This window comes from Mus caroli, unplaced genomic scaffold, assembly GCF_978045245.1.
Source record: "Mus caroli unplaced genomic scaffold, Mus_caroli_1 scaffold_12, whole genome shotgun sequence".
NCBI lineage: Eukaryota > Metazoa > Chordata > Mammalia > Rodentia > Muridae > Mus > Mus caroli.
In genome coordinates, this window is record NW_028227267.1 from 34,486,252 (window position 1) to 34,505,621 (window position 19,370).

Here is a 19,370-nt window from a genome sequence, read left to right on the forward strand (position 1 = left end):
TGCTATGATTGAACCTAATAATGTCCATGCTCCCTGAGTTACATTCCAGGCCTGTAACTTCATTCATCTGCTACAACAGCTACAAGGCAAGTGGCAATTTGAGACTCCATAGTCAGTTTGGCTGCTATAAGACTGGTCCTTGAGAATGGCTGACAGAATAATTTCAAGCCTAGGAATATCTATCTGAAAGAGAAAAGTAAGTGTCTCAGTCCACTCTGCAAACTCGGGATAGTTTAGTCGTTTAAAGACTGATGTCAAGCTGTTATCTACCTGCACAAATAGCATTACTAGATATCAGGTTAAGCTACCCAACAGGTAACATTTACCAAAACAGCCAAGCACTACACTGAAGTAAATAAGGCTCAGGATCCACCAGAGAATTGAAAGATGGATAAGAAGAGCCATATCACTTGATAATGATTGGTTTCCTGTGTCCCTTTCTGTGTCAGAGTTAGCTTAGAGAAGGTGACCAAAGACAGTGAGCAACTTAACCCATCCCTCAATCCTCAGGCTTCTGCTTAAAAGCCCTGGTTTGACAGCACCAGTTTTGGGATCCAGGGGATTAATTCCTTCACACATTAAGTCTCTGACTCACAGTTAGTCTCAGAAATGAGATGTGTTCCAGGAGACCTTCACAAGCATGAAGCATCCACTGGAAGAAGTACTTCCTCAATAAACTCTAAGATCTAGTGTGGTTAAGATCAATATCAACCATCGCTCTCCCTTCCTAGCCTTGCACAGACATGTTCTCCACCATAGGCATGTGACCTCGATTTCAAGATCCATCCATGCAGGAGAGTGTGAGGTTTCATCCCATCACCAGTTAGCTGGCCTTAAATGGTTATTCCTTCCTCTACTTCTACCCATTGAGGAAATTCTCAATTCTGCATTTCATCAATTAGGCATTTCATGCCTAGTCTGCCTGGTTATATTACATGAGAGGTAACAGATCTGCTCCAACTTTGTCAATTCTATGACCTTATCTTGAACCCACAAGAGCTCTGGATGGGTGCCAGGTAACCTAGGAAAATTAGCATTCCATCTTCAAGCACCTGAACCTATAGGTCTCCATAAACTTCTATCTTTGATTGTGGATGATCTTGTTCAATTAAAAACCACACAATCTGGAAGGACAAAGAAGAAATGTAGGGTAGGGACAGGAAAGAAGGCTCTTCCATTAAGAGCATTTGTCTATCCACCAGAGGATCCAGAGGGCAGCTAACAATCCTATTAATGCATTTCTGGGTTGAACACCATGCCCTCTTCTGGCTTCTGGGGGAATTGCATGCATTGGTGCACAGATGTGGTTGTGGTGGGATTTCTAGAGCCCCCACTGGGTGCCCGAGGTGGTCTGCTCCATGTGCCTGGCTAGCTTGCTTTTTGCCAGTTTTGCTGGTACCAGGTGAGGGTTGCAGCAGGCAAAACATATATATAATTAAAAAAAATAGTAATGCTCCAAATTCAAACAAATAAACGAAACCCAAAAAGGCTCCAAATGTGTAGTCACACTTATATTACCTAAAAGGAAAGCCATGTCTCAACATGTCTGGGAAACCTCATCATGGGTAGTTGGGAAGTCTTTTTCTGGAAAGTCGGTATTTCTGCTTTACAGTTATCACCAGTGCTGTATTTCCAGGAAATGAGAGGCAGATAGCTCTGGGTTTCCTGATTTCTTATGAACTCCAAGTGAATATTCATTTCCTAAGAAGCTTTAGAGCAATACAGTTGTGACTCTTAGAAGTCTCTACACAAGGGCCGCCCCTTCTAACACCCGGAGACCTAAGTTTACTGCCCCTGACCCCCACCATCTTAAGGGCGGTTGCTTTTGCAAGGGTTGAAAACTTAAGAGCCAGTCCCAGTTAGCTAGAAAAGTCCTGAAGTTACTTTTTCAGGACAGGATGAGTGAAAGTGTGATGGACCTGCCTTTCCTACACCCTTGGGATCTTAGTGTTTGTGCGCGGGTGGGGGTGGGTGGCACGACACTTCTCCCCTTCCAGGGCCCCTCACTCTCCCTCCTCTAGTCGCCCCAGCCCTCCCTAACAGATGGTCTGTCCTCCCTGAGTATCCACCAGTTAGGTCTCTGAGTTGGAGGAGAATTTCATCTCCCACTAAGCTTGCCATACCCCAAGGAACATTTGTGAGAGCTAGTCCCTTTCAAATGTCTCACTGTCGAAAAACTGAAAGTAGAAAGAAAGGAAACAATCTCCATGCAGATGTCTAACCACCCCCACTGGCATACTGGCAGCATGGGGTTACAGGGTCCTAGGAGCCCCAACCCCGTTCTGTGGCCCCACACAGGTGACCCCCGGTGCTTTCACACCAGCTTCCGAATTACCCCAGGTCGACCCCGCACGATTAGGACCCCGGAGTCAGGGAGGGCAGCGGAGAACAATGATATAGGTATAAATATTGAGCCAAAGGGCAGCTAACAATCCTATTAATGCATTTCTGGGTTGAACACCATGCCCTCTTCTGGCTTCTGGGGGAATTGCATGCATTGGTGCACAGATGTGGTTGTGGTGGGATTTCTAGAGTCCCCTCTGGGTGCCCGTGGTGGTCTGCTCCATGTGCCTGGCTAGCTTGCTTTTTGCCAGTTTTGCTGGTACCAGGTGCGGGTTGCAGCAGGCAAAACATATATATAATTTAAAAAAAATAGTAATGCCCTTCCAGGGCCCCTCACTCTCCCTCCTCTAGTCGCCCCAGCCCTCCCTAACAGATGGCCATGACATTGAAGCGCGGGGCTTCTCCCCCGCGCCCCAGGCACACTCTGGGCTGCTCCGCACGCCCCCTCTCTTTCTGCTGCTTCAAGCCCAGCTCTCATCCCGAGAGGCCCCAGCAACCTTTTCCTCGCTAAGACTGCACGAGCCCTGCTGGGGAAGAAAAGTAACTTGGTTTTTCTCCGAGAAACCCGGCCGGATTAGGCAGCCAGGGCGAGTAGAGGAGAGGAGGCGGGGAGCTGGTGGAACCCTGTGGAAGTCTCCTGGGCAGTCTAATCGCACTTTCTTCTTGTCCTCCTGTCTCCTCCTCCTAGGTGCAAAGATTGTGGGCGGACTATGCAATCACTGAGGAGGGGGAAGAGGAGGGATCAGAGCTCTCCTGCAGTGATGGTGCAGCGTGGCGCCGTGAGGCGCGGCCTGGCGTCTTGGCTAGGTGGAGTATCACAGCTGCTGTGCTTGAGGTCCTTCGTTCTAGCCTGGCGGCTGCGAGTTCAACTCCGTGCCTCCCCGAGGCCTGTAAGGCAGCGAGTGTGCACCCGGTTCCACTGTGTCACGCCGGCAGCCTGCAGCCAGCATGGAGAAGGACAGCCTGAGTCGCTCTGATCAGCAGTTTGAGTACATGATGGAGATCAGCGAAGGCGCCTAAGTGAAGGTGTTCAAGGCCTGCGACTTGAAGAAAGGCTTCCTCTTCGTGAATCTGAAACTCTTGTGAGTGCAGACCAGTGAGGAGGGCATGCCGCTCTCCACCATCCGCAAGGTGGCGGTGCTGAGGCACCAGGAGAATTCCAGCACCCTAATGTGGTCAGGTGAGCTGGGAGCCCTGGCCATGGGGTCCAGGAAGGTGCTGGGCAAAGTGTTGCTGGTGGCCCAACTAAAGTTAAGAGTTGAGTTTCCCCAGATAAAACTGGTGACCCTGTTAGACAGCGCAGAAAAAAAGACCTGCAGTGGCTTCCAGGCAGCCAAGCTATTCTGAAGAGCAGGCTCTGCCTGCCCCAAGGGGTCCAGGGGCATTGGGTCTGCCTGCCCCAAGGGGTCCAGGGGCATTGGGTGTCTTTTAGGGACAAAACCAGACAACCCCAGAAATGTCCCTCCAGCCCTTACTTAACTTTTCCCATCCGTGGGGGGATTTTTGAGAGACAGAGTGACATAGTTATCCAACTTGCAGATAATTAGAAGGAAACTTCAAGGGTAGAGCATAATGTAAATAAAGTTTAAGAAAATGCAGAAATGTGCAAGAATGTATTTGCCAATCACACCCACAGTGGTGCCTTTTTTATATAGTTGTAAATTGGCTTCTGATAGTCTTAGAAGTTCAGAAGTTTAGAGTCTGGCATCTAGTGTTAAACATTGTTTGAAAAATGTCTCTCAAGGCTGGGGTACTAGGAACACTGAACCAGGAAGATCCAGAGTTCAAGACCCTCCTGAGCTACAAAAGACCCTGTCTGAGAAAAGAAAGGGAGGGAGGTAGGTAGTAGGGTGGAGGGCGATTGCTTCTCCAAAGGTTTTCTGATTGTATCATTTAGTATCTGTGGACTGGTATGATCTGACTTAGAATGCCTTTCTCACAGGTGAGATGTGAGTCTGCACTTAGATTCTAAAGCCTCTGTTTTCCCTGGAAGAGTTGTGCAGGTGGGTGGGGGAGGCATTCCTAACCCACTCTCCTGTGATTGAAGAGAATGGTGTTTTCTTGAAGATGCTGGGATTTCCCCATTGTGCCTTTTCTCATCCTCTTTTTTAAACAGATGCATAGCTGGAAGTTAAAAGGGAATGCACAGACTTTTCTACAAATAAGGTGATGAGTTAACATTCTCAGGTCTTCTTTTTAGAGGGATGATCTTGGCATCTTCATCCTGTCTTCTCATTCCTGTAGGGATTCCTTAAAACAAATATGTGCCTACTGTATGCCCTGGTGCATCCCAGGCTTGATGAGCCAATAGTGTTCTGCACACAGATTTGCTCTAGTTTTATGGTTCATAATCTTGAATTCTGGAGCCTTTGTCAGAATAAATCTGTATGGCCAGAGTGTTCCCATTCCACAGGAAGTTCTGTTTGTCATCCTTATAGACTGTCCGAAACTATCTTTGGAGAAAGTTTCCGTGGACATTGTGTGCTTCCTGAGATTCGTGTTTACTCCTTCAGGTTAGTCCAGCCTTGAGTAGACTTTGAAGATACAGAAAGAACCAGAGGCTGATGAACACCTCTTCCAAATGACTAACTTGTCCAGTCACTGGTTTTTAAGCTTTTCCCATGTTATTTTATTTCGGGATTATCAAATTGACTCCTTTTCTATGTTTTCTGGAGATCATCTGGAGATTTTGAAATGATGATTCCACTCAATCTTATATAAAAGCACTAAGATTAGTGGTCCTGAAACTACTTAAGCAGTTACTCAACATCCTGTAGGAAGACAAAACACAAAATTAAGTACATATAATAAGGGACAATTTACTCCAAAGGAGAGAGAGCAGGATTTGTAGAGAAGAGCAAATAATGATTAAGGCTCATAAACCAGTGGAACTCTGCAGCCTGGATATGGGACAACAATGTATGGTTCCGTGCCATTCCTGAAAGAAAAGGTCAGAATTCATCCTCATCCTTAGGGAATAAGCCACCTCCAGATGAAAATTAAAATTATTTCCTTCAACTACCCTCCCCAACACACAGAGAAACCTGTCTTGATTTATACAAGGACACACAGGTTAGGAAGATTAGCCAAGACCTTCTCAAGTCTCATAATCTCTAGATAATTTAGAAGTTCAGTTTATTTATTATTTTTAAAATATTTTTATTTAAATATTTTCTTTATTTACATTTAAATGTTATTCCATTTCCTGGTTACCTCTCTGAAAACCCCTAATCCCCTACCATCTCCCCCAGCTCACTAGCCCACCTACTCCAGCTCCCTGGTCCTGGCATTCCTGAGCACGGGGGCATGGAGCCTTTACAGGACTAAGGGCCTCTCCTCCCATTGATGACCAACAAAGCCATCCTCTGCTAAATATGCAGCTAGAGAAATGGTTCCCTCCATGTGTACTCTTGGGCTAGTGCTTTAGTCCCTAAGATCACTGGGGGTACTGGTTGGTTCATATTGTTCCTCCTATGGGGCTGCAAAACCCTTCAGTACCTTGGGTCCTTTCTGTATCTCCACTACTGCAGTCCCTGTGATCAGTCCAATGGTTGGCTGAGAGCATCCTCCTCAGAATTTGACAGGCACTGACAGAGTCTCTCAGGAGGTAGCTATACCAGGCTCTGGTCAGCAAGCTCTTGTTGGTATCCACAAGAGCACCTGGGTGTAGTGACACTATAGGGAATAGTTAGACAGACAGGACAGTCTCTTAATGACCTTTCATTCAGTCTCTGCTCCACACTTTGTCTCTCTGTCTCCACCCATGGGTATCTTGTTCCCCCTTCTAAGAAGAACCAACATATCCACATTTTGGTCTTCCTTCTTTTGAGCTTCATGTGGTCTGTTAATTGTATCTTGGGTATTCCAAGCTTCAGGGCTAGTATCCACTTATAAGTGAGTGCATACCATGTGTGTTCTTTTGTGATTGAGTTACCTCACTCAAGATGATATTTTCTAGTTCTATTCATTTGCCTAAGAATTTCATAAATCATTGTTTTTAATAGCTGAATAGTACTCCATTGTGTAATTACATCACATTTTCTGCATCTATTCCTCTGTTGAGGGACATTTGGGTTCTTTCTAGCTACTGGTTATTATAATAAGCCTGCTATGAAAATAGTGGAGCATGTGTCATCATTACATGTGGGAGCATCTTCTCGGTATATGCCCAGGAGTGTTATTGCTGGGTCCTCAGGTAGTACTATATCCAGTTTTCTGAGGAACCACCAAAATGATTTCCAGAGTGGTTTTCAAGCATCAGTGGACTCAGTTCCCAAATAAAAGGACATAGTCTAAAAGATTGGAAAAGTAAACATCACCCGGGATTTTGCTGCATACAGGATATGCACCTCACTGACAAAGACAGATACTACCTTAGAATTAAAAGCTGAAAAACAATTTCCCAGACTAATGTTCCCAAGAAATAAGATGAAGTAGGCATTCTAATATCAAATAAATCGACTTCCAGCCTAAAGTTTTCAAAAAAGACAAGGAAAGACACTTCATATTCATCAAAGGAAATATCTACCGAGATAAACTTTCAATTCTGAACATCTATGCTCCAATTGCAAGGGCAACCAAAACCAGAAAAGAACTTTTACTAAAGTTCAAAGCACACATTGTAACTCCCACAACACTGGAGGGAGACTTCAAGTACCCCACTCTCATCAATGGTCAGATCATGGATACAGAATCTAAACAGAGACAAAATGAACCTAACAGAAGTTATGAACTAAATTGATTTAACAGATATATATATATATATATATATATATATATATATATATATATAGAACATTTCATCCTAAATCAAAAGAATATACCTTCTTCTCAGCACCTCATGGCAACTTCTACAAAATTGACCATATAATCATTCACAAAACAGGCCACAACAGATACAAAATATTGAAATAATCTGATGCAACCTATCATATCACCACGGACTAAGGCTGGTCTTCAATAACAACAAAAACAACAGAAAGCCCACATACACATGGAAGCTAAACAATGCTTTCCTCAATTATAACTTGGCCAAGGAAGAAATGAAGAAAGAAATGAAAGACTTTTTAGAATTTAGTGAAAACAAAGTTACAACACACCCAAACTTATGGGGCAAAATAAAAACCATGTTAAGTGGAAAACTCATAGCTCTGAATACCTCCTAAAAGAAACTGGAGAGAGTATATACTAGCAGCTTGACAGAACATCTGAAAATTCTAGAGCAAACAGAAGCAAATATACCCAAGAGGAGTAGATGGAAGGAAATAATCAAACTCAGGGCTGAAATCAACCAAAGAAACAAAGAAACAAACAAACAACAACAACAACAAAACTATACAATGAGCCAACAAAACAAGGAGCTGATTCTTAGACAAAATCAACAAGATAGAAAATCCCTTATCCAGACTAACCTGATGGCACAGACACAGTATCCAAATTAACAAAATCAGAAATGAAAAAGGAGACATAATGACAGAAACCAAGTTAATTAAAAAAATCATCAAATCCTACTACAAAAATGTACTCAACAAAACTGGAAAATCTGTATGAAATGGACAATTATCTTAACAGATACCTGGTACCAAAATTAAATCAGGATCAGATAAACCATGTGAACTGTCCTATAACCCCTAAAGAAATAGAAGCAATGGGTAAAATCTCCCAGCTAACAAAAGCTCGAGACCAGATGGGTTTAGTGCAGAATTCTTTCAAACCTTCAAAGAAGACCTAATACCTATTCCCTTCAAACTATTCCACAAAATAGAAACAAAAGGAATAATACCCAATGTGCTCTATGGAGACACAGTTACACTGATACCAAAACCACACAAAGACCCAACAAAGAAAGAACTTCTGAATTTCATTTATGGATACCAGTGCAAAATTATGCATTTCACTTCTCAAAAACCAAATCCAAGAACAAATCAGGAAGATCATTCGTCATTATCAAGTGGACTTCATCCCATGGATGCAGGGATGGTTCCATATACAAAAATCCATCTGCATAATCCACTATCTAAAAAATCTCAAAGAAAACCACTACATGATCATTTCATTATATGATGAGAAACCATTTGACAAACTTCAACATCTATTTATGATAAAAGTCTAGGGAAGATCAGGAATTCATGGCCCATACCTAAACATAGTAAAATCAATATACAACAAACCTGTAGCCAACATCAAAGAAGGGAGAGAAACTGGAAGCAATCCCACTAAAATGAGGGAGTAGACAAGGCTGCCTTCTCAGTCCCTACCTATTCAATATTGTACTCAGTGTCCTAGCCAGAGCAATTAGACAACATAAGGAGGACAAAGGGATACAAATTGGAAAGGAAGAAGTTAAAATACCACTATTTTCAGATAATAGGATCATATTCTGAACTGACCACAAGTTCCACCAAAGATTTCCTTCTTTTATCTTTCTTCTATTTTTAAAATTTTTTTCCTTTATATATTTTAAACTCCAGAATTTTGTTTGTTTGTTTTTTGTTTTTGTTTTGTTTTGCTTTGCTTTGTTTTGTTTTGTTTCAGGACAGGGTTTCTTGTTGTAGCCCTGGCTGTCCTGGAACTCACTTTACAGACCAGGCTGTCCTGGAACTCAGATATCTATCTGCCTCTGCCTCCCAAGTGCTGGGATTAAAAGTGTGCGTCACCATGCCAGGCTAAACTCCAGATTTTATTCCTCTCCTGGTCCACCCCCATACCATATCCCATACCACCACCCCCAAACCCCTGTGTCCACAGGATGTTCCCACCACCAGGCCAACCCCCACCAGACCTTCAAACTCTCTAGGGCCTCCATTCTCTTGAGACTTATGTGCATTTTCTCTGACTGAATCCAGCCTGGCAGTCTTCTGCTGTATATATTTTGGGGGCCTCATAACAGATGTTGTATGCAGCCTGGTTGGTATTGCAGTGTCTGAGAGATCTCCAGTGTCCAGGATTACTGAGCGTTCTTGTCCTCCAACAAGGTTGCCCCCCCCCTCCTCAGCTTCTTTCAGCTTTCCAACAACTGGGGTTAGCAGGTTTCCATAATTCAACCACAGGGGTCAGCACACAACCAATGGTTAGAAGCACTGACCACCAGAGAACTGCTAAACCTGATATACAACTTCAGCAAAGTGACTTGATATGAATTATATCAAACATATCAGTATCCTTTTTTTACTCAAAAAATAAACAGGCTGAGAAAGAAATTAGGGAAACCACATCCTTCTCAATAATCACAAATAAAAGAAAATACCTTTTTTTAAATTTTTAATATTTTTATTACATATTTTCCTCAATTACATTTCCAATGCTATCCCAAAAGTCCCCCATAGCGCCCCCCACTTCCCTACCCACCCATTCCCATTCTTTTGGCCCTGGCATTCCCCTATATTGGGGCATATAAAGTTTGCAAGTCCAATGGGCCTCTATTTCCAGTGATGGCCAACTAGGCCATCTTTCGATACATATGCAGCTAGAGACAAGAGGTCCAGGGTTCTGGTTAGTACATCATGTTGTTCCAACAATAGGGTTGCAGATCCCTTTAGCTCCTTGGGTACTTTCTCTAGCTTCTCCATTGGGAGCCCTGTGATATATCCAATAGCTGACTGTGAACATCCACTCCTGTGTTTGCTAGGCCCCGGCATCGTCTCACAAGAGACAGCTATATTTGGGTCCTTTCAGCAAAATCTTGCTAGTGTATGCAATGGTGTCAGCGTTTAGAAGCTGATTATGGGATGGATCCCTGGATACGGCACTCTCTAAATGGTCCATCCTTTCACCACAGCTACGAACTTTGTCTCTGTAACTCCTTCCCTGGGTGTTTTGTTCCCAATTTTAGGAAGGGTCACAGTGTCCACACTTTGGTCTTCATTCTTCTTGAGTTTCATGCGTTTAGCAAATTGTATCTTATATCTTGGGTATCCTAAGTTTGGGGCTAATATCCACTTATCAGTGAATACATATTGTGTGAGTTCTTTTGTGATTGTGTTACTTCACTCAAGATGATGCCCTCCAGATCCATCCATTTGGCCAGGAATTTCATAAATTCATTCTTTTTAATAGCTGAGTAGTACTCCGTTGTGTAAATGTACCATAATTTCTGTATCCATTCCTCTGTTGAGGGACATCTGGGTTCTTTCCAGCTTCTGGCTATTATAAATAGGGCTGCTATGAACATAGTGGAGCATGTGTCCTTCTTACCGGTTGGGACATCTTCTGGATATATGCCCAAGAGAGGTATTGCTGGATCCTCCGGTAGTACTATGTCAAATTTTCTGAGGAACCGCCAGACTGATTTCCAGAGTGGTTGTACAAGCTTGCAATCCCACCAACAATGGAGGAGTGTTCCTCTTTCTCCACATCCTCGCCAGCATCTGCTGTCACCTGAATTTTTGATCTTAGCCATTCTGACTGGTGTGAGGTGGAATCTCAGGGTTGTTTTGATTTGCATTTCCCTGATGATTAAGGATGTTGAACATTTTTTCAGGTGCTTCTCTGCCATTCGGTATTCCTCAGGTGAGAATTCTTTGTTCAGTTCTGAGCCCCATTTTTAATGGGGTTATTTGACTTTCTGGAGTCCACCTTCTTGAGTTCTTTATATATATTGGATATTAGTCCCTTATCTGATTTAGGATAGGTGAAGATCCTTTCCCAATCTGTTGGTGGTTTTTTTGTCTTATTGATGGTGTCTTTAGCCTTGCAGAAGCTTTGCAGTTTCATGAGGTCCCACTTGTCAATACTCGATCTTACAGCACAAGCCATTACTGTTCTATTCAAGAATTTTTCCCCTGTGCCCATATCTTCAAGACTTTTCCCCACTTTCTCCAAAGACAAAAACCACATGGTCATCTCCTTAGATGCGGAAAAAGCATTTGACAAGATCCAACACCCATTCATGATAAAAGTCTTGGAAAGATCAGGAAGTCAAGGCCCATACCTAAACATGATAAAAGCAATCTACAGCAAACCAGTAGCCAACATCAAAGTAAATGGTGAGAAGCTTGAAGCAATCCCTCTAAAATCAGGGACTAGACAAGGCTGTCCACTTTCTCCATACCTATTCAACATTGTACTTGAAGTCCTAGCCAGAGCAATTTGACAACAAAAGGAGATCAAAGGGATACAAATTGGAAAAAATGAAGTCAAAATATCACTTTTTGCAGATGATATGATAGTATATATAAGTGACCCTAAAAATTCCACCAGAGAACTCCTAAGCCTGATAAACAGCTTCGGTGAAGTAGCTGGATATAAAATTAACTCAAACAAATCAATGGCCTTTCTCTACACAAAGAATAAACAGGCTGAGAAAGAAATTAGGGAAACAACACCCTTCTCAATAGTCACAAATAATATAAAATATCTTGGCGTGACTCTAACTAAGGAAGTGAAAGATCTGTATAATAAAAACTTCAAGTCTCTGAAGAAAGAAATTATAGAAGATCTCAGAAGATGGAAAGATCTCCCATGCTCATGGATTGGCAGGATCAACATTGTAAAAATGGCTATCTTGCCAAAAGCAATCTACAGATTCAATGCAATCCCCATCAAAATTCCAACTCAATTCTTCAACGAATTAGAAAGTGCAATCTGCAAATTCATCTGGAATAACAAAAAACCTAGGATAGCAAAAACTCTTCTCAAGGATAAAAGAACCTCTGGTGGAATCACCATGCCGGACCTAAAGCTTTACTACAGAGCAATTGTGATAAAAACTGCATGGTACTGGTATAGTGACAGACAAATAGACCAATGGAATAGAATTGAAGATGCAGAAATGAAGCCACACACCTATGGTCACTTGATCTTCGCGACAAGGGAGCTAAAAACATTCAGTGGAAGAAAGACAGCATTTTCAACAAATGGTGCTGGCACAACTGGTTGTTAACATGTAGAAGAATGCAAATTGATCCATTCCTACCTCCTTGTACTAAGGTCAAGTCTAAGTGGATCAAGGAACTTCACATAAAACCAGAGACACTGAAACTTATAGAGGAAAAGAAAATACCTTGAAGGAGACTCTAACCAGGAAAGTGAAATATCTGTATGACACGATCTTCAAGTCTCTGAAGAAAGAAATCAAAGAACATCTCAGAAGATAGAAAGATCTCCCCTTCTCATGGATTGGCAGGATTGATATAGTGAAAATGGCCATCATGCATCTGCAGACTCAATTCAATCCCCATCAAATTTCCAAATCAATTGTTCTTATACTTAGAAAAGCAATTTGCAAATTCATTTAGAATAACAAAAAAAATATGTCATAGAAGAGTGAACAAAAGTGTCACAGGAGGAAATGTGGAGACAAGCTGTGGAACTGAGACTGAAGGAAAGGCCATCCTGAGAATTCCCACCTGGGGATCCATCCCATATACAGACACCAAACTCAGACACTGTCAAAGATGCGAAGAAGTGTTTGATGGCAGGAGCCTGCTACAGCTGTCTCCTCAGAGGCTCTGCCTGAGACTGATGAATACAGAGAAGGATGCTTGCAGCAACCCTTTGGAATGAGCATAGGGTCCCCAATTGAGGAGTTAGAGAAAGGACTGAAGGGGCTAAATGGGTTTGCAACAATTGGAAGAACAACAATGTCAACCAACCAGATACTCCAGAGCTCACAGGAACTAAACCACCAATCAAAGAGTACACATGGAGCAACCCAAGGCTCTAGTTACATATGCATCAGACAATGGCCTTGCCAGACATTAATGGGAAGAGAGGCCCTTGTTCCTTTGAAGGCTCAATGCCCCAGTGTAGGGGAATGCCTGGGCAAGTAGACAGCAGTGTTTGTGTGAGTGGGGAACTCTCTCATAGATGCAGATGGAGGGGGCATGAAATAAAAGGTTTTGAACTAGAAACCAGGAAACAGGATAAATTTTGAAGTGTAAGATTAAAATATTTTAAAATAGAAAAACAAAATGAATTGAAGACCCAGAAATTTAACCATACATATCGACACATGATCTTTGACAGAGAAGCCAAAAATATACAATGGAAAAAAGAAAGCATCTTCAATCAATGGTGCTGGTCCTACTGTCAGTAAGTAAGTATGTATAAAAATGAAACTAGATCCATATTTGTCACCAGGAATAAAACTCAAGGCCAGGTGGATCAAAGACTTCAACATAAAACCAGATTCACTGAATCTAATTGAAGAGAAATTGAGAAAGAGCTTCAAACTCACAGGAATTGGAGCAAATTTTCTAAATACGCTCCGATGGCTCAGGTTCTAACATCAAAAATTGATAAATCGGACCTCATGAAACTGAAAAACTTATGTAAGGCAAAGGGCATAGCCAGTAGGACAAATTGATAGCCTACATATTGGGAAAAATTTTCACTAACCTTACATTCCAAAATATCTAAAGAACTCAAGTAGCTAAACACCAAGAAGAATAGAACCCAGTCTAAAAATGTCGTAAAGAACTATAGAAAAAAATCACAACAAGGATCCTTGAATGGCCGAGAAGCACTTAAAGAAATGTGGAAAGTCCTTAGTCTTCAGGGAAATGAAAACCAAGGCGACTGAGATTTGTATAAGGCAGTATAATTTCCAAATAAGAATGGCCAAGATCAAAAACTGGTAAAAGCACATGTTGGTGAGAATGTGAGAAAAGAGAAACAAAACTTCATTTCTAGTGGGAGTGCAAAGTGCTTTGAGAGCTATGGAAATCAATCTGGAGGTTCTCAGCAATCTTCCATTTGCCTGCCACTCCTCCAAGTACTATGATCCCTGCAAGGGCCCTGATCCCCAGACAGCCCCAGACTAGAGACCACACTATACCCATCAGTCCAAAAGAGAGGCAGGTCAAATCCAGGGACCAGCCAAATGCCACAAGAATCAAAGGACTTCTGAAAACCCTGACACTAAGTGTGTCCCATGTACATCACAGAGGAGGAAATGTACCTCATGGTTGCTTATATGTCTGTGGTACCAGAAAACCATCAGTAGGAAGAGTGTAAATCCCCTCTGAGGGAGGAGAGGAGACCCAAAAGGTATAAACTCTTTCGATTTTTGTCATGGATCCCAGATCAGTGCCTGTGGATTTCATGTGATATGTTTTCTCTGGTTATTTCCAGATATAGGGGTTGATGAGTGGTACCCTGTCAGGATCCTGCACTAGAGAAATAATCATAACCTTCACTTCAATTCTAGGCAGGTTCCCCATAAGGCATCCACATGATTTTCTAGGTTGTTCACATCTCTCTTCAACAAAGATTCAGACATTATTACAATGTTATTATTCAATATATTATACATGGGCTATTGGAGTAATGTAGTGTTTTTTTTTAAACTCCACTACAGTGTGTAGTTCAAAGCTCAGTTTCCAGCTGTTTTTAAAAGCTGAGAAATAATTACAAGCCCAAGTGCTCTATGACAGTTGGGAATGCAGGTAATGACCTCAGCAGACGATAGGTCATAATAATTGGTTGTCCAGCTGAATAGATCTAGTGTGGGACGTAAAGCTGAATTGAAAAACAACACTAACGGGGCTGTTGTTCCTTCCTTCCCTAGGTGTAAAATACTCCAGCAGAAACTGGAACATGGAACAGACCAGGACAAGGTCTCCTTTGAAGAGAACTTCTATAGGGGAAGCTCTGCATGTGCAAAGCAAATATTTCATCTCATCCCCAGTAATCATAGCTATCATCTGCTGCATTTATTTCCTTTATTTTTGTTTCATTGGAATGAATAGCTCTTAATTTCATCTGGGCTCTGGCTCAGCAAGTGTGAACATGTAGAGGGATTCAGACATGTGTTGAGACACATCAAGAGCTGCTAGGAAAGCAGGAAGATTCTGAGAGTGTAAATTTTTCTTGTCCTAATAGGTCATCCAGGAAAATTAAAAAATCATTCTACAAAATTGTAAAGATTTGAGCCAAGGTTGGTAACATGTATTCTGCTTAGTCTTGGGTGTTCTTATTCTTCAAACCCACACTCCAAAAAAGGAGACCTACTAAAATTTCTCTTGTAAAGATTGTTACCAGAAGTAACTCATTTTCTACTGTGTTGCCAAGGACAGTCATTGGCTGTAAGTCTTTGCTATAAAATAACAGCAAAAGAATGCTGTTTTGCACAATTCTTGTTTTTGGATTTTGGTTTGAGCTTTGATTACTTTTGTTCTTTGGTTTTCTTTCATTTCATTAGAAGTTTTTTTGTTTGTTTCTTTGCTGTTGTTTTGTTTTGTAATTGATTTAATATTTTGATAAGGCTATACACTGTACATATTGACTGCCCACTTTTAGTTACTATTGAATAAATTGGATGTTTTCTTAAGATTAAAACAATGATCTCCACCTCTTCACTCATAAGAAACTTCTTTATTCAGCTGTGGTATCATCCTACTGAAATCTCACACCTATCAGACACAGATGGATCTCTGTAAGGGGCTTGGGTTCCATAATGACTTCTCAGCCAGACTGAGCTACAAAAGTGATTGATTTTACATTCAGTGTGTCTAGTGTGTCCAACTCTGTGGATACCGATGTCATGATGGAAAAATTCACCATGCTGTATCCTTGCATGTCAAATATTTAGCTGCTGCTAAAATACTGTGGATGATAGTGTTGAACAAATTAATGGGAAATAGATCAGTATTTCTGAAATGTCTTTCAGGAAATAAAAACATATTCTAATGGAATATAAAAGCTGTCAGAAAACACAGACATGTATGCTTCTGCTTTCCTTCAAATGTTCATTCAGTGGTAACTACTACTAGAGATACTCAATTTTAGGACCTTTTGAGATAGGGAATTTTTTTGGTGATTTTGTTGTTTTTCTTGATTATGAGAGTGAATTTTGTGCTTGACAATACATTTGGTTCCTTTTGGGGATTTTAACACAAGCACAGTGTGTAGTTCAGTATTCAGTATCCAGATGTTTTTAAAAGCTGAGACAAAATCCAGGCCCATATGATCTATGAGTTTTCTCCCTCTGTTTTCTTTCGCCCCAGTGGTGATTTTGTTTGTAATTTTGATTTATTTTATATTTATGCATGTTTTACCTTCTGTAGGTCTGTGCAACACTTGCATGCCATTCCCCAAAGGCCAGAAGAAGTTATGGGGTTTCACCTGGAACTAAAATGACAGAGGACTGTTAGATGCCAGGTGGGTTTTTTGAGAAACATATTCTCAGATGAAGAGCTATTTCTCCATCCCCTGATATGCACTTTTGTCCTTCCTTGTGTGCTATATTAGTGGAATGGATCATACCTATAGAAAGAGTTTCTTGAGATATGTTTACTTTGTTGTAAAAAAGTAGAAGCACCCATCTCCTTTCAGAGCAAAAGCAGTTTAGAATGTGATTTGAAGTTTCTCTTTAGATCAGAGAAGCAGATTTTGGGAACAGTAACACCAGGTAACAGGGACAAATAATAGTGCAGAGCCCATCACTGACACTACCATGGGAAAGTGGGCAATGCAGAGAATACTGGCATAAGACAATGGAGCTGGTGCCAAGTTAAAATCTTGCAATTGTAGTGGCTCTGAAAATGAGATAGAGCCTTCCCAGATGGTGGCTGAATGGCTTCCTCCATTTCTTTACAAAAGGAAACAAGGTATCCAATTGAGTAGCTGGTGTGTACTGGAGATTCATCCTCTGCTTTGCAGGGTAGGGCTCTCATGGGAAAGCCTCTACCAAAGCACTGAATGGGTCAGAGGTGCTTAACCCTTAACTCAGTACTTCTGCTAGCTTTCTGATTCTGTACATTGCACACAATAACTCTCATAAAAGAGTCCCAGTGTTTTGACTTAGTTTGACTGGCATACAGTATGACATATTCTATACTTTATTATTCAGGACTACTCTCAAATGTTGTGTGAAACTAATTTCCGAACATCAATAACTTTTACATTTCTCGGGTCCAAATGTTGTCCCTATTTCATTTTCTAATACATTATTCAAACTTTCTTTAAAAGTCATGAATTAATCTGGAACTATCATTACACAGTTTTTACATAGTTTCCAAGATGAGAACACACAGCATACACCTTGGACATTTTGAAGTGTGCTGTACTGAGCTCCTTATATCTCAATTTTTCATACTTTAAGAATCATTACATCAAGAAACATCGAGTTTCACAGACTACACCAAAGCAGAAATAGAAAGAAATAGAAAATTCAGATATAATAGAATAATTATACACATCAAGGCCAGCTGAAAAGCAGTCATACACAATGAATTCTCTACAGTGATTGTACAGGGCTAAGGTTAAGATAAAGGGGAATTATGTTTTAGTTTGAAAAGCTTCCACAGTCTATTGAGATGTTTCTATCACAGCCTACATCAGGCAGTCCCTTATTTCAAATGGCAGGTACCCAGGAGGAAGGTATCTCCTGCTTCTCAAGAACACAGACACCATCCCTTTTTACAAGTAGCTGCTGCAGGCTCCTGAGAGTTTTCCATTGTGTCCTGTTGTGGGCAGTCCCTCTAATTGTCACTCTCCATCACCATTTAAATGTAAATATGCAGAGACCTACAGCCACAGCTGGCCTCCTTGGTTTTTCTAATTCTGGGCAACAAAAGTAAAAATAAAGAAGTACTGAATCTCTCAAATGGAGCATAGAATCATATAATTACATGTGTGTATCTGATGGAGAGTTCTCAATAAGTGAGCAATGGGAAACTTGAGCTGCTGTGGACTAGGACTTGGCACCCCTACCTACATGAAAGCCAGAGGACAAAATATGGAGTTTTTTTCTCTCCTATCATGTGGGTCACAGGGAAGGAACTCAGGTCTCTATGCTTGGTCGCATTACCATTATCCACTGAGCCATCTCATCAGCCAGTCACCACAGACACAGAATGTCATAATCTATGTATTCGTATGTACATTCAGGCTTATACCTCAACTATGGAAACTTTCCCCAGAGAATATATCTACTCAATTAAGGGCAATAAATGGAGTCTGGGAGGGATCTATGAGGAGGGTGGCAGACTTTAAAAGCTTCCATGGAGCCTCTGGTTTGTTGACATTGTTTTTCTCCCTATTGGGTTGCAAACCCCTTCTGCTCCTTCAGTCCTTGCCCTAACTTCACAATCTGGGTTCCCTCACTCAATGTTTGGCGGTCTGCATAGCATTTCAAGAGACAGCAATAACAAAAGTTACAGTTATGAAGTAGCATTGCAATACTTATATGGTAAGGGGGCGGGGAGCATCACCAAAAACTAAAGAACTTCATAAAAGTGTCACAGGATAGGAAGGTTGAGAAGCACAATGTTGAATAGGTATGGAGAGAGTGGACAGCCTTGTCTAGTCCCTGATTTTAGTGGGATAGCCAACATCAAAGTAAATGGTGAGAAGCTGGAAGCAATTCCACTAAAATCAGGGACTAGACAAGGCTGTCCACTCTCGCCCTACCTATTCAACATTGTACTTGAAGTCCTAGCCAGAGCAATTCGACAACAAAAGGAGATCAAGGGGATACAAATTGGAAAAGATGAAGTCAAAATATCACTTTTTGCAGATGATATGATAGTATATATAAGTGACCCTAAAAATTCCACCAGAGAACTAAACCTGATAAACAGCTTCGGTGAAGTAGCTGGATATAAAATTAACTCAAACAAGTCAATGGCCTTTCTCTACACAAAGAATAAACAGGCTGAGAAAGAAATTAGGGAAACAACACCCTTCTCAATAGTCACAAATAATATAAAATATCTTGGTGTGACTCTAACTAAAGCAGTGAAAGATCTGTATAATAAAAACTTCAAGTCTCTGAAGAAAGAAATTATAGAAGATCTCAGAAGATGGAAAGATCTCCCATGCTCATGGATTGGCAGGATCAACATTGTAAAAATGGCTATCTTGCCAAAAGCAATCTACAGATTCAATGCAATCCCCATCAAAATTCCAACTCAATTCTTCAACGAATTAGAAAGTGCAATCTGCAAATTCATCTGGAGTAACAAGAAACCTAGGGTAGCAAAAACTCTTCTGAAGGATAAAAGAACCTCTGGTGGAATCACGATGCCTGACCTAAAGCTTTCCTACAGAGCAATTGTGATAAAAACGGCATGGTACTGGTATAC

The 19,370-nt window shown here is 41.3% G+C and overlaps 1 long non-coding RNA gene across 1 annotated transcript in view; it reads left to right on the forward strand.

Annotated features, from left to right (window-relative positions):
- Positions 1-2,906: 2,906 nt before the first annotated feature.
- The window catches only part of LOC147001682 (uncharacterized), a 143,879-nt gene continuing 127,415 nt past the window's right edge, over positions 2,907-19,370 (forward strand). The window contains exon 1 of the long non-coding RNA XR_015044612.1: positions 2,907-3,523. This is a non-coding gene — a long non-coding RNA (uncharacterized LOC147001682). The remainder of the gene's footprint in view (positions 3,524-19,370) is intronic.